Below are 27,551 nucleotides of genomic sequence, written 5' to 3'. Positions count from 1 at the left end.
ATTTGTGGAAAAGGCAAAAAAAAGTATGGAAAATATTAGAAATAAACTTGTATTATTATGATCTTTTCCTTATATCATTTCCTTTTTACGTTATAAAAACCAAAATTAATTCAAAAGTAATCAAAATTATGAAATTCATTTTTGATTCTAATATTTCTAGTTTTTTTTTTGGTATTATATTTGCTATGTAAACAATGTATATTAAAAAAGTTTTTCCTAATTTGATTGGCATGTATCAATCAATTTAGATATATGTATATTATCAATATCATTCTTATCTTAATATTTTGTGGATTATAGAAATTATTCACAATTTTTTATTTTTATTTTTCATGTTTTGGATTGGACGAGAACTGGTGAGCTGAACTATGAATGTCCGTTTTAGATCTTGCTTAATAAATTATGTAAGATATCATTAGATGTTTATGATTTTCACGTGTTTTTTTACAAGGTTTTATGCTATTTTTAAAATTAATTCTTACCCGGGTAGTTAAACTTAGAACCATTTTGTAGAATGCCTTTTAGAATAGAATTCTGGTTGGTATCACCCCCTGTACCCATGTTATTATTTCAGGTCCCTGTCAGGGCTTTTAAACTAATCAGGGTGTTGGAAAAAAAGGAAAAAGGGGGGCGTAGGGAGGATTAGGACGGGGGGGATAACTAAATGAAAGAACTATGTAGCTTGTGTTATCACTGGTGACTTAATCTCACTTTTCTCTCTAATCACACATCATGATTGGTTATTATTAAGTCAGACTATACAAGTCTATATATATATAAATATATATATAACAATACTGAATCACAGTCGATGCGATACTAAATAGAATAACTCCACCAAAATTTGAACTTCGGCGGAGAAGGGAAGGAAAATTGGCGGGGACGTGGGCCGAAAAAGAAAGGGGGGAGGTGTGAATGATGTGTATAGGAAAAAGAGAAAGAGTAGTTAGAAGGTTAGAGTGGAGGGAAAGAGAGCAGGAGGGGAGGAGGTGTACAGAGCGCTATAATATTATATGACCTTGAACTTGAGAGTACAACACACACAAAAGGGAGAATTGGAGAGAGAGAGAGAGACAGAGAAAAAGGGGAAACAGCATTGAATAAAAAAAAAGGAGAAAGAGAAAAATGAAAGGGAAAAGAGAAAAAGGGAAGTGGGAATGGGAAAATATTGTTGTAGAGATACATTGGTATATATAGTCGTATTAAGCGTCACAAAAACACACACACACCCATGCACACAAACACACACACAAATCACATACTTCGGCCTTCTAAACCAACATATGCGTGTATGTGTGTGTGTGTGTGTGTACCCGAGAGAAATTTTTTGGTTATCTCCCCTTTAACATCTAACACGCTCCCTCCACGGGGGAGGGGGGATTAACTTGAAAAGGTTGTTGATTATCAACAGCCACTGACTGTTGCTTAAATGGTGTTGTATATATCAGCAACAGTATTATTTCCTTATGGAAAGAATTGGGGGGAGGGGGTGGGGTTGGTAAATTATTGTTGGGGGGAGGGGGGGGGGTTGTGGAAAAGGCCTACAACTACATATGCAACAACACTTAGGCCCTGAGGCATTTAAGGAAGGCCGCTTCACAATTCAATAAATTTTAATCATATTTCAAAATAAAGGGGGGGAGATAAGGGGGGGGGGGGGCGGGGGTTGAATGCTAAAGTTTAAGTTATCATTGAAGGTTAAAAAAAAGAGGAAATACTTTAAAATTGAAGTTAAATGGCAAGCGTGGGGGGAGGGGGGCAACAGCAATATTGCATAATGACTGTCTGTCTGACTTGAAGAGAATAAAATCAATTTAAATTTAATTTTGTAACTAGAAGATTGACAGAGTTAAGGGTTGTCTACAATATTAAGAATGACATACAAGGCAACCCCCCTACCCCCCCCCCCCCCCCACTTCACCCGACTGTCGACAAAAAAATATCCTTGATGTCATTATAAAAAAAAGAAGTCTAACATGGACATTTCTATCCTGAAGTAGCACAGCAATAACAAGCTAATAGCAAAAGAAGTAGAAAATTTGGTAGGTATTGTTAATAAATAGTTGTCCATAAACAAGAAAATTATGGAAAATCTACATTAATTAGTTATAGAGTAGCTGCGCTACCCAAATATTAAGATAAACTAAAATATTGAATGAAAAACGTTAAAAATGCTAAGGTCATATTTTTTTTTCGAAAATAAAAAAAATATTTTTTTGGCCGTTGACAATTGAAAATCAACCGAATATTCTGTTTCTTAACAAGAAATTGAAAATTGATCATGTTTTCCCAAAAAAATCCTTGAAAAACAAGAAACCATTTGACCATAAGTAGCACAAATAATGTATGTATGTAATTATGTAAACAAATAACAATAAAGTATTTTACAGTATTATTTTGTTAAGAATCAGTATGAATTTTTTGCAAATATAATTCCAAAAATGCCAAAAAGTGTAAAGGACTAAAATAACTGTAGAAAAGATTTGTTATTGAAAAATATTTAGGGACCTAATAATATATGTGGGGGGGGGGGGGATATCTCAATTTGTATTGTTAACAGATAATTGATATATTTTGCCTCCCATTGATAGATTCTAAATATTTTTTTACAATATTTTGACAAACTTGATATTGCTCGCATCTGCTATCAAATAATCATTGATAATTTAAACAAAAAGTATTGCTTTTTATGTTTTCTTGTATGAAAGTTGGAGGCCAAAAAGTTTTCTAAAAATGAAAAATAAGCGTCAACCTTAAGTTGTAAGGTCAAATGAAACATCTTTGTTTATAAGCGTAGGCCTAGCATATTGGGGCATTATAAAGAATAGAGGCAGTGTTAGGCCTAGCCTCAATTATATCAGGCCTAGGCCTGGGTCATTCAACTTTAGAAAATATTTTTCAAAACAAACAGCCTCTGTTGTGAGCTTGGCCATAGCTCAATAGCAAAGATAGATAGATAGATAGTATAGACAGTCATGGATAGAAAATGCAAGGATAGAAATATAGAAAGCAAGGATCTGAAGGGATAAGACAATGGATGATAAATTGTAGCACATCCCCAATGTTACCAAACAATATTAGGTACCCATTCTGTAGATTACAACTATTATTATTTAAACAAAAAAATCTAGATTTGATAAAAGTTACTAAGTTTAAAGCCAACGAATGAAAGAACGTCATAATAAAACTTTGGGTACCAATTGAATTTACAGTCCATTAACCCCTCCCTCCCTGAACAGAAAGTCACACTCTCATGGTCATTTTACAAATTGTCAAAAAAAAGATTTATACTTTTTTGGTGAATGTACACTCTACATATTTTTACAAATATCCAAGGAGATTCCAGGTATGATATGCTATGCGGCATTGCACGCGCGGTATTTGGCACATTTGTCCTGTGTTAATAGTTTTTTTAAATTGAAAAAATGTTCATTGACCAAAATTTTTTAAGGAAAAAAGTAAGAAAAAAACTTTATAAACAAAATAAATTGAACATTTTAAGCTGTTTTATAAATATTTATTTAAAAAACAAATGTTTTTTTTTAATAAGACAAAAAAAGTTGGAAAGTGGTGTCTAGCCAACCTCTATAATATCTGCTTTTTATCTATTCTTTTTCAAGATTTAAATTAAATTTGTGTGTATATGTGTGCGTGTGTTCTGAAGGGCTCTGAGTAGAAAAAAATCTAGAGACTTTAACCTTGAAAATAGCATCATCTAATCTATCTATCCATCCATCCATCCATCAGCCATCTATCTATCTTTCTTTTTGTACAGTGTAAAAAAGCGACAATAACCTCTGAATTCTCGTGGAGGTCCCCCTAACTATTTTAGCGACTCACCAGTTCTCGTCCAATTTTTGCTCCCCCTCACATTACTAATTGGAAATACCAAAAAGAAAAGAGCATGGGATAACAGAGACTAAAAGGCATTGGGCGGGCATAAGAATTGTAAAAAAGGCTTAAATAGAAATTAAAGGGTTTTGAGGGGGAGGGGGTGGGATTGTCAAGCACCTAAGGGAATGTTGAATGAAATGGTTAAATAGAATCAACCTTAGGATTGAGTAAGAGCAAAGAGTAAGGAAGGGGGGCTCTTACTCATAACCTCACTGAAGCAAAAGGGAATAGGGAAAGAGAAAGGGAAGAGGGAAGGGAAAGTTTAAATAAATGAGTTAGAAAATGTATGGGGAGGCTGTAAGTTAAGGCTAGAATCGGGAAGTCTGCAGAGGTTAAAGTCCTGAGAGGAATGAACTCTTCGAGGACTTACAGTATTGTACATATACATAAATATATACATACATAGATAGACACCAGACCTCCGTGAAATATGGAGGGGGGGTGTATATAGTCAACAAACTGTTCTAGACATTAGACATTGAGTAAGAAATATACAAAGCAAGAATCTCTAAAGCCTTTGTTTTCCTCGTATCCAGCTAGATCCAGCCATATGCTTGCAAAAGGGACCTTGGGTTTTAAAATCATAGGACAATTATATATCAATAAGAAAGGCAATTACTTAATAGCTTCAAACTAAAAAGTTTCAATTAAATTAATTTTTCAATTGAAAAGATTTTGTACAGATTTTCTCTCGGAAAAATTTCTCTGAATTTGAGAGCAAATATATTTTGTTTGTTTGTTACTCCGGTAGTCTGTCTGAAGGAGATATTTTCCATTTATTCATTTTTTAAAGGAATTTACCTACCAAATTAGACAATTGGTTTTGATGCTGTTATTAAATCAACACAATTTTATTATTAGAATAGCATCACAAAGCTTTTATATTTTTTTTTGCTGAAAATATATTGTCTTATGATATTTAAGATGATTAGTCAGTCAGCCAAGACCACTTTAATTTAGTACCATATAGTCGACAAAAATCATGGAAAATTATAAATGAAATCATGAAAAAATGTATTCTGTAATATGAAGTTTGATGAAAAAGTTCTCAAGAACGGGCTTTTCAGTTAAGAATCATAAATGTCATGAGATGGTTTTTAGACTATTTTCTTTACAAAATGCAACCCCAAAAATGCTTCCCCAAAAGTCACAAGGTATTAGATTTTTTAAACATAATATTAAGTGGTCCAAATTAAAATTCAGGGAAACTGGCGCGACAGCTCTGTCTGGAGAGGTCTAGCCTGCTGTCTTGTTCTTGCCAGAGCAGCCGCTACCAGCAAAGAGAGAAGAGTCCTTGTGGGGGCCATGCGATAGGTTCAGGTTACATTTACCTGGTTGGTTACATATCCCTCCCTCCCCCCCCCCCCCCCACTACTTTGCTCTTTAGTACTCAGACAATTTCTGATTATAAATCAAATATAATTTGCACATAGAGACAAGAGATTTTTCTAGCAAAGAGGTTTTCCTGTTGGTTTTTTGTGCTGTGGTTTTTATCAACATGATAGGTTTAATGTCATTATTAGAACAGAGTTGTAATAATATACCAAACAGAAGCACCCATGTTGTAGATTAACAAGGAGGACAACATCCATAAAAGCGAAGCACTAAAACGGACATTAACACTTATATAGTGTCAGAACTTAATAATAAGAATATAAATGTATAAGAGTCGAAGCAAAATTGTAAATAAATTTGTTTAAAAACAGGATAATGTTTATGGACATACTTAAATTTTTAGGACTTGATTATAAAGTTGCGTCGCTTATAACATTACACTGTGTTGTCCCAGGAATCAATATACCAAAAATTAGATCAATTGGGTGATATAATCACATAAAAATTTGTTGTTAAAAAAGTAAAAAAAACAACATGTTTAAAATAGAGATACGGACATTTTGGTAATGATTATAGAGTTGCTACGCTTTCAAAATTGTACCTAACTACTAAGGGAATCACCATGCAAAATTTGAAAACGATAGGACAATTCTAACATGCCTAAATTAACAAAAAAAGCTATCCGTTACGGACGGACCGACCCTAATTATAGAAAAGCTTCGCTTTTAAAAATAAAATGTGTGGACATTGTTGATTTGAACCAAACAATTAAGATTTATGATCAACGAATAAGAGAGCATTTTTAAAAAAAAATCTTGGGTACTAGTACAATTTACAGTTCAATGTCCCCTTCCTCTTGAAATATAACTTATTTCCAATAAAAATCCAGAGTATATATCGACATATAGCATTCAATTTTAACCTTAACAAGAAACCTTCAGGTGTAACAGGATTATGAGTGGGAGGAGAAGTAGGGGGGGGGGGGGGGGAGGGAGTTTGCAGACAATAAAAAGAGAATTTTTAATTATTATTTTCACAATAATTTCCATTGACATTGAGACTTGAGAGAGAAAATGCAATTTTATGGAAACAAAATTGGTCTTTACAATCTTATTATTCCTTTTTATTAAATTTTTAATTTTTAGATATTTAGATTATTTTTTGGTTTTTTAAATCTTTCATATATAAGTTAAAATCAGATCGAGATGCCTTACAAGAAATAAAAACTATTTTACCTCTAACTTTATCCTTCAGTTAAATAAAGACTTTAATTTTTTATAATTGAAATGCAAAAATATTGTGTTTTTTTTCTCTAAAATTGGCCTATTACCATAAAGCCAAGGCATTCCCATAGTGGTTAAGATCTATTCTAATAAAGTCAAACTTACAACCAGTTGCGCCTGTTTATAGGCCAAGACATTCCCATACTGGATAAGATCCATGTTAATAATGGTTCTGACTGACCTTCAGTTTCATAATACTACCAGCACATCCAATGACAAAAGTAATAAAGTGAAATTGTGTAGAAAAAAGGAAAAACGGAGACTTTCCCAGCGAGGGCCTTTGGACCCAAAAAAAACCCTACCCTCATGGCAAATTTTTGGACAATTTTAAAAAAGAGGACAATGGGAGTTTTACAACACCCCCTTTGTGAAAGAAAAAGTTAGTGATTATTCTAGTACCCTAAGTTTTAAAAACACGTTTTCTCATTCGTTGGGATATCCATAAAGACCTCTGGGAAAGCAGAAAAATCTGTGGCGATACATTGTACCCAACTAAACCTAACGTCATATAAGTTTTTTGGGGGGGACCAGTAAACCCTTGGAGGGATATTGCCGTAGGAATATAAAATAAGAAGAGGCACATGCACTGTGCAATGGCATAAAAAAAGGAGATGGAGAACTAGAGAGGATCCCAGTTAAACTGGAAGGCATCGTGTTGACTTACTACAATACTACAAAGGGATTCTTTGGGATAATTGGATGGAATATATATTTATGTACATTATGATTAGTGATTACTGATAAACAAAATTACCCCTTCTGTAAATTAAAATAATTGGTTGAAAAGATTGGAAGTTACTGGTTAGAACCAACCAATCATGATTTTAATAAAATTCCACAAACTTTTTATAAAAAGCTCAGATCAAGGTCTTAAAAATGATTATTTTATTCAGCTTAACTCTTCAATATTTCAAAAACTTACCTACAAAATAAGAAATAAATTAGTATTAATATGTCGATATAATGCCAACCCCCATTGTTTGGCAGGGGTATAAAAATGCATTGGTAACCTATATGAACCAAGGCCGCCTCAATTTCTACTCATACTACATACACAATCTTGTCACAGGAGGAGGGATAGCACAACTGGAGGGAAGAAAGAGTTGTAGATCAATTTCTACTCATACTACATACACAATCTTGTCACAGGAGGGGGGATAGCACAACTGGAGGGAAGAAAGAGTTGTAGATCAATTTCTACTCATACTACATACACAATCTTGTCATAGGAGGAGGGATATGACAACTGGAGGGAAGAAAGAGTTGTAGATCAATTTCTACTCATACTACATACACAATCTTGTCACAGGAGGGGGGATAGCACAACTGGAGGGAAGAAAGAGTTGTAGATCAATTTCTACTCATACTACATACACAATCTTGTCATAGGAGGAGGGATAGGACAACTGGAGGGAAGAAAGAGTTGTAGATCAATTTCTACTCATACTACATACACAATCTTGTCACAGGAGGGGGGATAGCACAACTGGAGGGAAGAAAGAGTTGTGGATCAATTTCTACTCATACTTTATACACAATCTTGTCATAGGAGGAGGGATAGGACAACTGGAGGGAAGAAAGAGTTGTAGATCAACTTCTACTCATACTACATACACAATCTTGTTACAGGAGGAGGGATAGGACAACTGGAGGGAAGAAAGAGTTGTAGATCAATTTCTACTCATACTACATACACAATCTTGTCATAGGAGGAGGGATAGAACATCTGGAGGGAAGAAAGAGTTGTAGATCAGTTTCTACTCATACTACATACACAATCTTGTTACAGGAGGGGGTTAGGACAACTGGAGGGAAGAAAGAGTTGTGGATCAATTTCTACTCTTACTACATACACAATCTTGTCACAGGAGGGGGGGATAGCTTAACTGGAGGGAAGAAAGAGTTGTGGATCAATTTCTACTCATACTAAATACACAATCTTGTCATAGGAGGAGTGTCTTAACCTCTTTTCGAGGAAGCTTTGTGTTTATCAAGTTCAAAATTAATTCCTTACCATTAATCCAAAAACTAAGCGCAAATGTCGTCTTTTTTGACTTTCCCTTCATAAAGTGACGCAGCATGGATTGTTTATATGCGCCCACGTTTTTACTTTTGAATGAGATATGAGAGTGTGAAGATTTCGGAGAACAAAATTGGGCCTATCATTGGTCTCATTGAGTGTGAACTACCCTAGTATATCAGGGATTTGAAACCATAAGAGCTTCAGGTAGAATTTGTTAATTTGACTAAGAAGTATGGTGTATAGGACGATTATATGTAGTTTTAAAAAGGCTTTAGCCAGCTAAGCATGAAACTTAATTATGATTAATATATGTTTTAGTAATTTTTATGTGCCTTATTGTTGCATTTAACAATGATTTATTAAACCAAATAATTTTCCTTTAAAGCCAAAGTTTCCAAAGATTCTTTAACCATAAGAAAAGAAAAAGATTTTTTTTAGTGTTCAAAGTTTTAAGATAACGAATAATATTTTATTCTGTTTATTAATTGATCTTGTAATTTCAGGTCTTTGAAATAATTTCATCAATAAATCTATATTCAAACCTGCTGTTGAAACTTGATGGTTCCTGGTATTGGGGGTTTGTATGTTCGCCAACTGATCTCGTGAACTTCCCGCTAATTCGGAAGTCAAGCTCAACCAAAGTGTCATGGTTGAGACAATTTCAAAGGACTTGAAGTTTAGGCGTTAGCAAATTTCAATGGTCTGATGTTTGAAGGAGCTGCACAAGCAATTTCAAATGAATGGAGTTTGAAGGAGCTGCACAAGCGAATTTCAAAGTATCTGATGAATAGGCGTTAGCATTCATCAAGAGATCAATAGCATCTAGATTATTGATGCAAAAAAGAAAGAGCTGCACAAGCAATTTCAAATGATTGGAGTTTGAAGGAGCTGCACAAGCGAATTTCAAAGAAGTGAAGGTTGAAGTTTAGGCATTAGCAAATTTCAAATAACCTGATGGTTGAAGGCGCTGCACAAGCAATTTCAAATGGTTCTGAAGAATAGGCATTAGCATTCTTCAAAGAATCTGAAGAATAGGCGTTAGCATTCTTCAATAAATCAATAGCATATAGTGTATTGATGCAAAAAACATTGACAATTTTTCTGTGAAATAATTACCTAGTGAATCAATATGGTGCTCACTAAAAAGCAGAAAATTGAGCGAGCTATCGCTATTGGCAATGAAAGGCTAGAGGTGTTTGACGAACAGATAAAAGTGTTTTATGAAAATCTAAAAGCCTGCCAAAGTTTTAGTTCATGTGAAAATGTGAATTTAAAATCAATTCGTGACATTTTTAGTGAGGTCAAGGACCAATCTGACCTAATAAAAAGTCTAAAATCTGCCGTGGAGACTAGTGAGATGCGCAAGTTCAAGCGTGATTTGTATGAAGCTAGTGAACAGAAAACTGTTGCAGTTAAAGTTTATGCGTCGTTGGAGCAGTGTACGAAAATTCTGCACTGGCTTGACAATGATTCAGACGACGCGAGGTCGAGCACTGTCGCCAGGAACCTCGACGTCGTTGAGAAGGTGAGGATGGACATGGGAGTGCTTAAAATTTCCATGGAGTTGCGCCAAGAAGTACGTGATATATACCGAAGGCTTAGAGAGATGGAACGTCGTTCATCTAACTCGGATAAGCTTAGTGTCTGTGGCACCAATAATTGCGACAGTTATTATAGTCGTAGGTTGCTCCATGAGGCTAGTGCTGGTGTGAATACAGTCTACAAGTCAAGTTCTGCACCCAGCCCCTGTACCTTCTTTGTTGATAATGAACCGGTTGGTACTGCCGTAGCTGTTGATAATGAGCCGGTTGGTACTGCCGTAGCTGTTGATAATGAACCGGTTGGGTCTGCCGTAGCTGTTGATAATGAACCGGTTGGTACTGCCGTAGCTGTTGATAATGAGCCGGTTGGTACTGCCGTAGCTGTTAATAATGAACCGGTTGGTACTGCCGTAGCTGTTGAGAATGAGCCGGTTGGTACTGCCGTAGCTGTTGATAATGAACCGGTTGGTACTGCCGTAGCTGTTGATAATGAGCCGGTTGGTACCGCCGTAGCTGTTGATAATGAACCGGTTGGGTCCGCCGTAGCTGTTGATAATGAACCGGTTGGGTCTGCCGTAGCTGTTAATGATGAACCTGTTGGTTCTGCTTGTGATGCTGTTATTGAGAAACCTGTTATTTCTGCAGTTAACGCTGTTGTTTGTGTTGCAGTCAAATCTGATGTTAAAGATACTGCCGTAGCTGGTGATAACATTGCTACGGCGGGTGAGGCTGTAGCCGTTCACAATGATGATGCTGAAATTGGTTGTGTTGCAGCCGGTTCTGATGATGTTAGTTGTGCTGCAGTTATTCCTGATGATATTGGTAACGATACTGTAGCCGTTGAGAATATTGTTACGGCGGGTATTGAGCCGCTGAATGATTCGGTTCCAGCCGGACAAGAGCCGACGGGAGTTTCGGTTCCGGCTGGACAAGAGCCGATCAGAGTTTTGGTTCCAGCTGGACAAGAGCCGACGGGAGTTTCGGTTCCGGCCGGACAAAAGCCGGTAGATGATTCTAAATTTTATGACAGTCACACTTTTATTACTTGCCCTGGTGCTGTCATGAATCAAGAATCGACTTGGCTGCTGCCAACCTTGCCGCCCGACACAGGGTAAGAGGCCTGCAAATAGCGGGTGGAAATATGGCGGGTGTTGCCGCCAGAATGTCATTGAAAAATTTCAAACCACACATATCTAATCTACAACATAAACTATTTATGTGAAAATGATCTTTAAAGAAAGAATATTACAAGTTATATATTAGGCTTGTGAAGGGAACCAAAATGGTTCTGTAAAGAATAAGTATTCATTATTCAACTAATTTTATTGTTCATACCTAAGCAAAAATTCTACAAAACTGTTTAGACTTTTAAAGCAGATTTTAAAAGATTTTGTTTCTTTAAGTATGATTTTGAAAAGCAAAAGTTTGTGTGTATTAACTACCAAATGATTTTGCAGTTTTTTTTTTTAGATTGAGAAAAATAGATTTTTTTAAAATTATTTTTCGAGGTATTTTTTTCATGGTTCACGGTTGCTTAAAAAATGTTATTTCTCAGATTCTCGTATGAGATAATGCATTAAAGTAAAGAACACAACATGTAAAATTATTATGATAATGTTTAAAATATTTCTTATTATTATTTTAAAAAGATTATCGCAAAAAAATCAAGATATTTGTTTTAATTTGTAAGCAAATAAAGTTTTTTCTTTCACTCCGGAGGCAAGGATTCCTAATAATCCACGCGTAAAGATTTTTCTTCATTCCGAGAGCAGAGATTCGTAGTAATATATGTACCTAGCGACTTCGGACAATTTTAAACCTTGAGAAAGTATTTTATAGCAATTATTTCCTAGGTACATATATTTTCGTTCATGTTTAAAAATGTAAACTCTATTTTCTATGAGATAAGCATTTATAATAATGAACACGATGTATGATATTATTAAAATATTGATTATTATTTATATGAATATCACAGAATTAATTTAAGATAAACTATGCATATTTTAAATTAACCTTTCCTTCATTTTTATCGCAGATATTAAAATAAAAGCGGTTATTAAAAAATTATGATTAATAATTGATTCTTATTTTATGGAAATTGAGATTTTTTTTAGTAAAATAGCCACATTTTTCATATGCCTATTTTTATGCCTAAAACAAGAATCAAGCGAAATGCGATTAATTTTTATTCTATTTCATATGCTCAAATTTAATTTTATTGAGTTTAATTTCTTTTCAAAAGTACAATTCATTATAAAACTTACCTGAAAAGTTTACCAAAAAGGAATAAATGTGTCGAGGTTGCATGATTCGATATTTATTCTAAGAAAAAAATCAAGTATTTTTTAGCAGATTTTTTAAAAAATTATATATGAATTTCAATCAAGTAAAACATTTTTATTCAGATCAAGGAATGATTGAAAATTCATATTTAAAGTCTCATATTTTTTACAAAGAAAAATTGGTATTTTTTTTTCATAATTCCGATGAGAATTCTAACGAAGATATTATTATTTTGCTATTCTTTAAGTATTAAAAAGTTTATTGTTGATTAAGATAGTACAGTTCTTATTCATTAAGTTTGAAAAACTTTCTGCCCAAGGATTTTGAAAAATTTTTTCTTACTACTCTTTTTGATGCTTAACAAATTTAGTTTTAAGTACCTATAAATCTTAATTTTCTTGTCTAAGATTTATTTCGGTTTATTTTACCATTATTTGTTTACATTTCGACCTGATTTCGTAGGTACTTATTGATTTATTAATAATGATTTATTACCTATTGATTATGAAATGATTATTATTTAGTATAAGTTGTTATATTTACAACATCATGATTAATAGGATTATCCATTTTAGGATTTGTGTATGTGATCTTGTGATTGTCATGTGCATGGAATGTTGTATGGTACAAACCAATCCCCATCCTTCTATCCTAAAATGTGAGGTATTATGAGTCCTAGTGAGGAGTATAATATTGTGTATGCATTTCACGGGGTTTCATTTAGTTAGGAGCAGAAATTGTCATGTTTTTCGGGATGTGGCTATTCTCATGTGATTATGGTGAGTTGAGTTTAGTGAGACATGTTGCTAGTGCTCAGCGCAAAAAAACCTTGAATCTCGTTAAGGAAGTTAATTTGACTTTCAAACGGGGGGTGTGTCTTAACCTCTTTTCGAGGAAGCTTTGTGTTTATCAAGTTCAAAATTAATTCCTTACCATTAATCCAAAAACTAAGCGCAAATGTCGTCTTTTTTGACTTTCCCTTCATAAAGTGACGCAGCATGGATTGTTTATATGCGCCCACGTTTTTACTTTTGAATGAGATATGAGAGTGTGAAGATTTCGGAGAACAAAATTGGGCCTATCATTGGTCTCATTGAGTGTGAACTACCCTAGTATATCAGGGATTTGAAACCATAAGAGCTTCAGGTAGAATTTGTTAATTTGACTAAGAAGTATGGTGTATAGGACGATTATATGTAGTTTTAAAAAGGCTTTAGCCAGCTAAGCATGAAACTTAATTATGATTAATATATGTTTTAGTAATTTTTATGTGCCTTATTGTTGCATTTAACAATGATTTATTAAACCAAATAATTTTCCTTTAAAGCCAAAGTTTCCAAAGATTCTTTAACCATAAGAAAAGAAAAAGATTTTTTTTAGTGTTCAAAGTTTTAAGATAACGAATAATATTTTATTCTGTTTATTAATTGATCTTGTAATTTCAGGTCTTTGAAATAATTTCATCAATAAATCTATATTCAAACCTGCTGTTGAAACTTGATGGTTCCTGGTATTGGGGGTTTGTATGTTCGCCAACTGATCTCGTGAACTTCCCGCTAATTCGGAAGTCAAGCTCAACCAAAGTGTCATGGTTGAGACAAGGAGGGATAGGACAACTGGGAGATAAGAAAAGATTTTTCTGCTTTATTGGCCCTGGAGGTCCGAAGGCCCATGCCTTCAATATAGTATGGTTCAGCTTAACCGGTTTCAATCCAACGGATATTTTTTTTTCTCGGAGATTATATTAATGACATGATATGGAAAAGCGAAACAGTACATATGACCAAGTTTCTAATATGCAGGGATAAAGGGATAAGACAATGAAAGATAAATCTTTCCCTCCCCCCCCAAAAAAATCTTAGAATCTTGTAAATATTTGGGCAAAGAAAGGTATCTAGAATAATTTTATTTTCATTGATATCTCCCTCCCTGCTAAGAAGGACTTGCATAATAGGACACAATATAGAAAAGAGAGAGAGACAAGTAGAGAAAATAGACAAAAGTAGAGAGTTAAAGAGATAAAGAGGATGCACTATGGAGCAGGAATTGAGGGATATTTGAATTTAAATTATATTAGTACCCAAAGTTTTATATATCCTGTTATTCGTTAGTTTATTAACTTTGAAGATGCAATAATTATCTAAATCTTGATTTCACTCAATAATTCTAAATTAAAAGGGTAAATTTTGTTTATCATCATTGGGGATGTACATTGTACATGAATTTTTAATCAATTGTCTTATCCCTTAATCTCCCTGACTGGAAGAAAATAGATTCAAGGACTATACATACAAACTGGAATACAATGGTTTGAAAAAATGCAATTTTTACTACAGATTTAGTTTTTTTTATATAATCAAAGAACTTTTTGATTTAATTTATTCTCAATTTGAAAAAATTAAAAATGTATGTATTTGTGTCAATAAGATCCCAAGAATTGCTGTTTAGAAGATTTACAAAAAGGGTTGATTTTTAGCCATTTTGTAGTCCTTTTCCCTAAACATTGGAATTATTAAAAAGATAAAATTTAAATGTTATTTTTTTGATTTCTTTTTTAATTTAGTCGAAATCATAAAATTGTGCCATTACAACCATTTGGTAAAACACACACTCACACAAACACCAACACACACAGATTTTGGGAAACTTTGTGAAAGTGCATTTTTTTTTACAAGTCAAATGCTTAAACTTATGTGTGTGTATATGCACAAAAAGGGAGGGGACATTGGGATATTTATTGCAATTGTCCACAAAGTCTTATAATAACGTTTTCTTATTCGTTGGCTTCAAATTTTTGGGTATTTTATTTTATTTTGATTGGTTGCTTCATTAAGTTGAGTGTCCAAACGTTTCAACCACTGATTGTAATATACAGCAGGGGCACTTTTGTGCATTTCATGGGGATGTACAGTACATCAATTTATCGGCCATTGTCTTATCCAAAGGGATCCTTGGTTTATGCATTTATATTTATTACCAGGACAATAATGGCCATAAGTTGCCGATAAATTGATGTCCATCCCCAATGATGATACACTAAATAACCCCCATCTAAAAATAACAATTAATGGTAGAAACGTTTGAAGACTCAAGTAAATGGGCCAACCAACCAAAACCAACAAAAACCCCTAAGGTATTTAAGACAACGAATAAGATAGTTTTTACAAGACTTTGGGGACTAGAATAATAAACAACCCAATGTCCACTCCCTTCCTGATAAAAATAAACTTCTCAAGAATTAAAAAATAAATATTATTTATGCCAATGAATGATTTATTTGTAAATGTTTTTTTAAAAGTTTTTTTAAAATTGTAAAGGAACCAGGCTTAATGACTTTTATATATATATATGTATATATATAGCAAATTTATCAAAAAAACACTTCTATTGAAAAAGAAAATTTTAATAAGGTCAAATTTTGAAAACATATCATTAATTTAGAAAAAAATGTCTTAATGATTATTTTAATGATTTTTTGAATAATACAGGGTCGTATCAAGAAAAAAAAAACATCTAGTATATAAGATAAAAAGTATTTTTTGTCATATAATTTTTTTGGAAATTTAATAAGCTTGAATTGCCTAAATCATTGTTATAGTTTGAAAATTGTTCTAATTACCCAAAAACAAAATTTATAAACAAGATTTTCAAGTACATATGGGTGGGTGGGGAACACTCTGTGTGTGTGTGTGTGTGTGTGTGTGTGAGTGTGTGTTTGTGTGTGTGACCTCAAAACATAATGCATGTATTCACTATTGAGATTTTGACAAGCATCTTACCTTCGGAAAACAAACAGGGCTTAATATTCCCTTTAAAAACTTAAAAACTATAATTTAAACATTCCCAAACTTTTTTCATAAATAAAATTATCCTAAATTGTTATATTATGCAAAATAATTTGTAAAATTTCCCTGTGATTTTGAAGAACAGAATTCTGGGTCAAGTATTTGATTTCATTGGAAGTAGGGATTTCAAAATTGGCCAAAAAATAAGACAATACATCATATAAAACTTATCTTATTATATAAAGAAGGTTTTTTGTATTAAGTTTAAGATCTCATTAACTACTTAACCTTTACAGGTATTTTATTTTAAGATTTAAGCTTGGGGTTGTTTGAAGTTATTTTTCTAGCCTATCTCTCCCTCTTTTAATACAAAGGTCAAAGAGGCTAGGGGCGTAACCCATAATAAATAAAGAAATATATTTTTCGCCCTTTTTTTATCCCTTTCTCCCTGCCAACTTCCCTTCCTTTTTACTTAACTTCCCCTTGTCCCTCTTCCTATATATGTATTGATATTTTCAATTCATATACTAACTGCTTCAATAACACAGGGATAGGCCAATACAGAATAAATTAATATTTCACCCAATTCATGAAATTCATTCTATGGTTGCTATAAATATTGGGGGAGGAAATTTTTTTTAGTTTTTGCCATTGTCCCCTCTCTCCCTGGGCAGAATATGATATTTCAATTTCAAGCATTTTAGTACATTATGATGTGATTTGGGAGGGGAATTTTACAAGTAGCGTAGTTATGCTATAATTTGTCCATACGTCTGTCAAATCGACATCATTATATTTGTATTTATTAAGGGAGTATTGCAGTATTTTTTAAGGATATTTTTTATTAGTATATAAATATGCACCCCTCCCAAATTCCGTTTTTACTTTTTGTTTTCAAGGCACTATTTTAAAGCAAAAAGAAGTCTATTTCAATTTAAGGTCAAAGCCTACACAAAAAAAGCGTTGAATTGTAACGAGACTAATTAAAATTTGAAATCGCCCCCAATAAAAAAGGCAAAAAGTGGGTGGGTGGATTACTTGAATTTTTTTCTGTGAATTCCTAGTGCATAGTTTGGGCTTAACTATGCAGGTTATAACACAGGGTTAGACTAATTTATTACATTGGGGGGCGGGTTCATTAATCAGGTAACTGTTTTGGATGAATTTTTAATCTATTGTCATATCATTGTCAATGTCTGGGGAAGGATTAATTTACTATACATTGCCCTATCACTCTGTCTTATAGCAAGTAATTCAGTTTTAGGTTAGGTTAAAAATGATAAGTTTCAATGGTTTATGTTCCCAATGCACTTCCCCAATGATGATTAACAAAATTACCCTTTCAGTAAATCAAAATTATTGGTTTAAAAGTTTGGACACTAGTAATTTAGAATCACAAAATCAAAAGGTACCCAAAGTTATGAGCCAACAAGTAAGATAGTTTGATTATAATATTTTGGGTACCTACCTAATGAACTAGTTTTATCTCTGTGCCCCAGCCCTCACCTCATAACACAAATACTTTTTTTATTCTGTCTCAAATTCGCAGGGATTTTAGGGATAAGACAATGGTCATCAAATCAGTATTTCTCCTAAGTTTTAAGTGCATTGAAAATGTAGAAGTATGGGGGAAAGGGAATTTAGATTATTTTAACTTTCATTGTCCTCTACCTCCCTGAATTCTTTTTTATAATATCTGAAATTAGTGCAACAAAAATGTGGAATATTTATACATAAACATTAAGTACATCTCAGAGATTTTAAGGATAGGTTTATGAGATTTTAATGAAAAAAAATTATAGTCTACAGTAATTTCAGTTAATGTAGCTAACATATTAACGTTAAAATTAAAACTAACTTAAAACTTTTTAGTACTACTAAAATCCTTTATCTACATTATAACACAATTTCAATAATGCCCGTATTATTACAGTCTTATCCTTATAATAAAGTAACAGGACGTCTATGTGTTTGTACCGAAGGATCTCGCTAACCGCTGAACCGATCGGGTTCTCCTTAACAGGGTATGGGCTATCAAATTCGACTCTCCCCTCCTCAAGTGCCCCTAGAGGCCGCTAGTGTTTGATATTTCATTAAATATTATTTAAAATTTACTTTTTTATGAATAATATAATCATTATTAAGTTGCATTTTAAAAAAAAAATAAATAAGTTTGTCAAATACTAAACAATGCTTGTGGTGTTTAGACAAATATTGTCAGATAAATTAAGGGAGGGAGGGGACATTGGACTGAAAGTTATATTGGTATTCAAAGTTTAATAACCACTATTTCTCATTTGTTGGTACAAACTACTAGTGTCCAAACTTTTCTACTAATAATTTTAATCTAAAGATTTATATAAATCAATATTGGGGGTGTGCCATTTACATATTGTCCATTTCTTATCCCTTAAGATCCCTGTGTAAATTAGGAATATGGCTTTTATTTGGTTTTACATGAACATTTAAAAAAATGGTTGTGTCGTGATGAAAAACAAGTTGGAAACAATAAAAAAGTAAAGAGAATGCAAAATTGCAGGATGTGGCAATTTTCAGCATTAAAAAAACTTCCCTGGAAATATTAGACGGGGAGGGGAGAGGACATTTGTTTTCAATAATTTGTTGTCTCAAAAACTTTAAATTTAATTAGTGGGGTCCCATAATTTTATTCTGAAGAAGGTTCACTTTTGTTTATCATCATTGAGGATATATATCAATTACAATTATCGTCCATTGTCTTATCCCTTAAGATCTATAATAGGACCTAAAGATTTACAAACTTTCCATGAATTTTATTTTTATGTTCTGAAAAAGCCACACCTTTGATAAATGTGAACAAGTTACAAGTTAAAAGCTATATACTTCCTACTTCGGCGTGGCAACACAATTGCAATTTACAATTTTTTGTGAATTTAAACAGAGATCTGAAGAAATAAGACAATGGCTGATAAATTGATATACATTCCCAATAATGATAAAAAAATTACTCCTTTTAGTGATTAAAATTAAAAGTGTCTAAAACGATTGAACACTCAACTTAATGAACCAATCAATCAAAATTCACAAAAGTCTCCAAAGTTATTAAACCAACGAATAAGAAAAAGTTATTATAAAACTTTGGGGACTAGTGTAATAAACAGCCCATTGTCCCCTATTTTTCTGCTTGTTATTGCTGCGCTACTTATAGACATAATCATCCTTGTGATTAATAATTCTATGGAGTGATAAAAAGTATGACATAAGTATGATAATAATAATAATATCAAGGCCTAGGTCAGGCCTACCTCAAGGTTATTAATATACACAATACAGGTTCAACAAATAGGTATGCGCACGTTATTACATTTTTAATGATCTCTAAAAGAATCATAAAGTATAAGACAATGGACGAGAAATTTATGTACATCCCCAATGATAATCTAAAAAGTACATTTTCTAAAAAAATTTAATTAAACGGTTGAAAAATGTAGACACTAATAGCTTGAACCAAAAAATTTAGACTTAATGAAAGTTTCAAAATTTTAAACATGTTTATAAAACCTTGGGTACCAGTATAATTTACTGTCCAATGTCCCCTTTCTTCCTAAATTTTCAAGGATTCTATCCAATTTATTTAATTCGCCAACCTTGTTAAATAACCTTGGGTAGAAGGCAAACAAATAACAATGCATATAGAATGCTGGAATCACCAGGGAGGGAGGGAGAGGACATTGGACTCTAAATTGCACTGGTACCCAAAGTTTATAACCACCTTATTTAAAACTTTGGGTACTTTTAATGAATTTTGATTGATTGGTTAAAAAATAGAAGTGACCAAACTTTTTAACCAATACTTTCAATATACAAATAGGGTATTTTTGTTTACAATCATTGGGGATGTAAATTAGTTTATTATCCATTGTCTTATCCCTTAAAATCCCTGGAAATGATAGAGTAAGGCATATTAAACCTTGATTCAACGTGCTATACACAATTTGTTTATATTAAACATTGCTCCATTATTTTTTCTTTTTGGACAAAAATATTTTGTAAAAAAAAATTTCATGAGTTTTCCAATTCATATGCTTTATCTAAAAACTAGCGGCTTCGCCCCTAGCCTCTAGGGGCTTTGCCCCAAGAGGTTTGATCAAACCAATTTTTCGTATTTTAGATTTAAAATAACAAGAAAAAAAAATTGGGGGGGGGTTTGGGGGTGTCACACCCTCCAAGAAAATAGTTATAAACCTTCCCGGGACCTATGAGCTATGAAGCTACCCTGTAAAGGAGAACCCGATCGGTTCAGCGGTTAGCGAGATCCTTCGCTACAAACAAACACACAAACAAACAGACAGACATCGTTCTACTTTGTATTATAGATAATAAGTGTCATATCATGTGTTTTATTGATAATACATGCAAAAAAAGAATATTTGTGACCCAATGATGATAAGCAAAATTACCCCTCTGTAGTTTAAAACTTTTCGTTAAAAAGTTAGGACACTTCTATATTTAAACTAACAAATCATAATTGGATAATAGAACCCAAAGTTTTGGGGCCAACGAATTAGAAGACTTTGGGTACCAGTGTAATTTACTATTCAATGTGTCCCTACTAACCTCTCTTATTTTTGACCCACTGTACATTGACAAGAATTAATGCTAACATTTATTTTCTTTATTTTTCCAGGGAGGTAGGGAACAATGGCGCTTAAATTAATCTACAACCCTTTTATCCTTTCAATATTTACAAGCTTACAAAAGACATAATAATTTGGGGGAAATATTATATTTTTGCCCATTGTCTTATCCCCGTATCCCTGCTCTATCTAGACTCCACTTTAGACATGCATTCTTCTTATTAAAAGAGGGGAAATAAAAGTGCAGAGAACTATTTGGAGATACGGGGGGAAAATGTCCTCTACTAATAAAAAGGGTAATTTTTGTCCAGAAAGTAAAAAGAAAGGAGGGGGGGGGGGGGGGGAAGAAATGTCCGTTCGCAAACAATAGCAAGTTATGAAGGTCTTGCCGTATAAATAATAATTGTCTAAAAAGTTTTAAAGGATTCTTTTTTTTATATAAAACTTATTGTCATTGTTAAGTAGATAAATACTTTTGTTTTGTGTATTTGAAGCGAAGCTACTCAATTATTTGTTTTCCAATCTACATTCATAAACATCCCCATTGATGATAAACAAAATTACCCCTTCTGTAGATTAAATTTATTGGTGAAACAGTATGGGCACTACTAGTTTATAACCATTCAGATGAATTCAATCAAAGTACCCAAAGTTTTTAAGCAAATGAATAAGATTACGTGGTTATAAAACTTTGGGTGACTGTGTAATTTACAATCCGATGTCCCCTCCCTCCCATGATTTTAACTAAGGTTTAAAATGTAACCATGTAGAATTCAACCTTCAACGCAAGGGCCATGTTAGTTAAAAGTTAACTATATGGTGTTCATATACATCCGCAAATGTATCACATCCTATTATAGAAAGGTTTTTTGGTATGTAGTTTAAGATTTTGGTAACTACTGAGTTCTCTATTTTAAGAAATCATCATTTAGGACCCGATATGGATCTAGGCTATTTTTATGCTCTTCCCTAGATGTTAGTTAGATTCTAGTTATAATTATTATAACAACACAAACAGCCCTTTACCACACTCCTAATTAAACTCTCCTATGCTTTGTTAGCTATTGTGTCTTATTGCGATTATAAAACACTGTGTGAATATGCTGCTTTGTGTAAGTGTAAACCCACCCCCACGACCCTAACTATATTGTTAAATGGTCCAAGAAGGAAGGTCGCTAGAAATTGTAACGTTTATAACTGGCATTTATACATAATTATCAGGCCCTTTAAATTTAAATTCAAGGTATTTGTATGTCCATCTATCTGTCCATCTTTTTAGTTATTGCTTCAGAGTTATGACTTTTGTTGGTTTTAGGCTATTTTTGAAAGAATTTATCATTGTTTTTCAGTTAACCAAAAGTTACCCCCTAATTAAAAATTTCTATAATTTGTTGGCTTGAAGAATTTGGGGACTTTTAATAATATTGATTAGTTTATGCATATCAGTAGTGTTCAAACTTTTCCAAGGAGTAATTTTGTTTATCATTATTGGGGGTATACAAATGTTTATCGTTCATTGTCTTATCCCTTAAGATCCCTGCCTATAATTTGAGGTCAATTTTCTACGTTTCACTTCTTGAAAAATGACTATTTTCTCTAGGTGCATTGAAAAAAGGGGCGTTTTTGTCCGTCCGTCAGTTTGGTAGTCAATATGTGTATATTATAAAAGAAATTCAAATCCCAAGGACCCTAACGTGCATGTGTGTGCGTGCGTGTGTGTGTGTGTGTGTATTGATAATGTAGGTCAGAATTTCATTTGTAAGAAAGTTTAGACATATGCAAAGAGATTTCATTTAAAGAGATATTAAGAAGAGTATGACTACTGAATAAAATTGATTTCTAAACAAAATAATCCCTTATAAGACAAAATAAATTCTTCAAGTACCCTATCCCTCCCTTTTCTCCCCTGGTGAGTTTCCTATCAGTCAAACTGTGTCATACCAAATCAATATTTTCATAAAATTCCCGTTTAACTAAACGAGAACAATCAATCCTTGCGAGAGATGGGGGATGGGATGAAAAATTGTTCCATATTTAAATTACATTAAGTCACTTCAAATCGCACAGGGGGATCTTAAGGGATAAGACAATGGACGATAAATTGATGTACAGCCTCCCCAATGATGATAAACAAAATTACCTCCTAATTAATATTATTGGAACCAACCAATCAAACTAAATAAAACAAAAGTACCCAAAGTTTTTGAGCCAATGCGATATTAAAACTTCGGGGACCCGTGCAATTTACAGATTAATGTCCCCTCCTTCCCTAAAATCACCCCTATTTCATCTTTAACGAATTTCCAGTTAAACGTAGATACTTTGCGTTGACATACAATTATATTATAGAAAGATGATTATAGCTGACATATTGTTCAGCGCTATAATGTCCAATTATAGCTAAAAACCTATATCTACTATGTTATTAATGTAGGCATCAAAGTTCAACACGGCAGCATCAATTTAAAAAGAGTGATTTTTAAGCTCAGTTGGATTTCTAACTTTTCAAAATTTCTTCAATTAATCACAAAAAAACTTACCTAAAAAAATAACACAAATTATTATAAAAAAATATTAAAAAGCATCCCTTAGAGTGATTTTCCGACCCCCCCCCCCCAAACTCACATTTTTACACTTTAATTTGTAAAAAAAACAGTGATTTGACAATTGACGATAATTTAATCTTTCCTCTAAATTTATTCTCAAAGTCCCCGCCCTCCCTGTGAGAATATGTGACCTTAACCCCTTTTTTTTCATCATCCCAAACATATTTTCTATTTTTCCTATTTCAATTACCTTGCAAGTACCCTCCCCCCCCCCTCCTTTCCTAACCTCCCCCAAAATCCCCACCTCAACTTTTTTTGGCACCATGGACTTTGGTCCAAAAAAACAAAATGAAATTTAAAATTAAAAATAAATAGTTTTTATTCTTTGAAAAAAAAATTATAAAGTATCTTAGGTCCCCCCCCCACAATTGTTTTTCTTTTGCACATACCTAACCCATCGTAATGCCCTTTTAAATATTGTTAGTACATTAATCAGTCTTCTCCCTCCCTCACACCCGTCTAACAAACATTGTAGACACCAGGGATCTTAAGGGATAAGACAATGAACGATAATTAGATATACATCCCCACTTATAATAATAAAAATGGCCCCTTTATTGGATTCAAGGTTTAATTAAAGTACCCAAATTTTTTAGTATGACAGAATGATTTAATAAAATATTTGGGTACCATCTTAATTTACAGTCTAATGTCCCCTCCCTTCCTCCCTGCAGTAGACACAAAAAAATTCATAAATTACACTCAATGCTATTTAAGAGTGTAAAAAGCATTAGAAAAACTGGAAAAACAGACAGACAGACAGATAGATAGATAGATAGACAGACAGATGATAGAAAAAGAGGGATGCAATATTGAGTGTCTAGTCGCGAGCAAAGCTACCCTATAGCTGACTTGTAATGTCTTATGTACGTTTTTTCTAATTATAAATATGTTGGTATTATAAAAAGAAGACTAATTTTTGTTTATTAAATAGAATATTGTTTTTAATGTTTTAATTACTTCTGCTACGATTTCTAAAAATCCTATTATCCTTGTTTTAAGTACATTAAAAAATGTCATTTTTAGAACACAATTTTGTTTAAAATCTATTGATATATTTTAGCTTTATTTTTAGACATGATTTAATGATAATAACAACTTATGCTTTTATTATAATCCTATTATATAAAGTAAAGTTTTTGTCGATAAGATATCGCAAACTACTAAACATATGGAGTTCATAGGTCCCGGGATGGTTTTAAGCTTTTTTATTTTAAGATGATGTATTACTACCTTCCCTCTCTTAGATGCTAGGGGCGAAGCATTTATTTCAATGATTTAATTTCATGATTTTGTCTTTACGATATTTTAATTGTTTAAAATAAAGGCATTTAAAATGTACATTATTCTAATGTATTTATTATTACTTGGATCCTACACCAGATTACTTTGTACTCCAATAAAGTGAAACTTGTATCTGAAAAAAATAACTATCCGCCCATCCGCCCCCTTTACCCCATCCCCTTCCCTCTAATTGTACTAATGAACTGACCAATAAGTGATGTCCATGTTAGCAAGCTAAATTGAAGAAAATTTTTTCCTTGTCATAATATCCACGTATATTATACATCCTTTATTATTCTTCCACTAGCCTTGCCTTCTAACCTTGTACTTTTATCCTTATACCCTACTACAGATGTACATTCTGTGTGTGTGTAGGTGTGTGTGAGTGTGTGTGTGTGTGTATATGTGTGTGAGTGTGTGTAGATATAGGAAGATGGTTGAATGCGAAAAAGTTGCCTTGAAGCAAATAGTATTCCAAAAATTCCGCGAAATTTTCATAAAAGCAATACAGAATTTTACAACATAATAATTATAAACTAAATATACCAAAATGTCGAAATTTTCTGTATTAAATTTATTTTTCAATAATTAAAAATCTGCTATTTCTATCAAATGTTTTTTTGCTGTTTTCTAATCACAATGACTCAAACTCGAAAGAAGGTTTAAAGAGTTTTATCTTCAAAATCAGCAAAGATTTTGGGTTCTCAAGTTTTTATTTGTTGCTTTAATTTAAAAAAAACAATAACATTTTTTTTATATTTTTCTAAAGTTGACATTAGAAATAATCTTCAACTTTTCTCCCCCCAAATCATGCACAAATTAATTAAGGAAGTATAATTTTCAGGGCAAGATTAATTTATCATCCATTTTCCTATTCCTGTAAAAATGAAGAATAAAAGGTATTTTATCCCCTATATCCCTGGTGGTAAAGAAGTAGTAGAGGCCGAAAGAAGGATAAAATTAAACAGAAAAAACCTTGGGATTACACTTCCATTGTCTAATCCCTGTCTGACAATGAGAGTCTTGTCCCCGCAATCCCTGGAGTATATGAAGGATCTTATCCCCGATATCCCTGGTGGTAAAGAAGTAGTAGAGGCCGACAGAAGGATAAAATTAAACAGAGAAAACCTTGAGGTTAGCGACCTCCGTCAAAGGGCCTCTCACATTCATATGTTTGCCCAGGAATCTTAAGGGATAAGACAATTCACGATACATTGATGTACTTCCCCAATGATGTTTGACAAGATTACTATTTCTGTAGATTAAAATTATTGGTTGAAAAGTTTGGACAATACCAGATTGAAACTATCCAATCACAATACAATTAAAGTACCCAAAGTAAAACGTGATCATAAAACTTTGGGTACCAGTATAATTTACAGTATTTTGTTCCTTAGCTCCTTGACTAAACCTGTTAGACTTGGGAGCCTGATATTAACATACATTCGATATGCAATTTTCAATAGTTTATGTCGACTATAAAGCTCCAATAAAAAGTTGTCTGATAACATTATAGCTATGTGTTTATGTTGAAATCATCCCGACACAATTTTATTATGTCAAAATCGACAAAATATCCACTTTAAACCTATATTTTGGATGATATAATTCTTATAATTAAGATTTATAGGGTATATTAATAATTTTGAATGATATAATATTTAAACTAATTTATTCAAGTTTAATGTAAAACATTTATTAAATGTCCAAATACATTTTTTTTCTTTGTTTCTTTAGAATTTTATTATAAAATTGTCTCATTGTTTAACCTTCCCCCTTTTACATGATAGAAATGCATTAATAAGCTTCCCCCCAATGATATATGATCCCCCTTACCCTTTTGTATGTATATATAATCAGGGAGGAGGGGGAGGGGGGGGGGTAGGTGTGTAGATTTATAAACTTACAATAATCCCTTCAATGATAATAATATTTTTTTCGTGTAAATTTTTGGGGAAGATTTATTTTATGTCTTATCCCTCGCATCCCTGCTCTCTCTATATATATTGTCCGTCCTTCCATGTGCCTTAGACAAGGTCATGTAAACGTACTTGTGTAGTTGTTGCAATAGATATATTATATCTAGATCCATACTCAGTATATATGCCAATAAGAACACAGCGTAAGGACAATTCGGCTATGTCATTGGTATGAAAGGGCAGTTATTTTATCATGTAATCTATATTATTAGAATGAATCATATGTAACTAAATATTAACAAAATTTTCATCTGCTAAACATTCTCTTTTAAGTTTGACGGATTATTATGCCGGACTGCCCATCTAGGGTAATAATTCTATTGATTTTATATTATATAGCATTAGTATAAAGTTGACACGTACGTCCTTAGATTAAATAAGAAATATTCAATGATATTTTTTCAATTAAGCTATTCTGTAATTGGGGTTCTTAAGTCTGTCCTTCGTTCTGTAAATTCTAAAGAAAATGGGATAATTAGTGATTTATTAACACTACCTGCCAAGATAAAAAAACACTTTTGAATCAATAAGTTTATTTTATGTTTAGAAGTCTCGTGATCAAATATTCTTTTTGAACTTAAGTTGAAATCTATCTGTACGCTCTCCCCCTTAAAGGAAGCCTGCAAGAAATACCACGCTTTAACTGCTGAAAGACTGCCATAAGTAGACCCAATACCCCAAATTTGAAGCCTTCAGCTTCTATAACAAAAAAGTTCTAGGCATTTTAAAATGACATTTTATGTACAATGAAAATTTTGAAAGAATTGCAGTGCTAATGTTAGAAATTTTGAAATTAAACTATGTGGCCTAGAAACAAAATTATAAGCTTATTTTTGTCATAAATTTAGGCAACCAGTAACTGATTATATTTTTACAATAAAAATACCCATTTTTATAGTCAAAATCATTAAAAAAATTA

At 32.7% G+C, this 27,551-nt stretch overlaps 1 protein-coding gene across 2 annotated transcripts in view; it reads right to left on the bottom strand.

Annotated features, from left to right (window-relative positions):
* Nucleotides 1-27,551, bottom strand: part of Eip75B (Ecdysone-induced protein 75B) — a 164,215-nt gene that overhangs the window by 33,139 nt on the left and 103,525 nt on the right. The gene's annotated exons all lie outside the window — the stretch shown is intronic.

This window comes from Acartia tonsa, chromosome 6 (assembly GCF_053477335.1).
Source record: "Acartia tonsa isolate MP-2025a chromosome 6, ASM5347733v1, whole genome shotgun sequence".
Taxonomy (NCBI): Eukaryota; Metazoa; Arthropoda; class Copepoda; order Calanoida; family Acartiidae; genus Acartia; species Acartia tonsa.
This window is presented reverse-complemented; position numbering and strand designations above follow the sequence as displayed.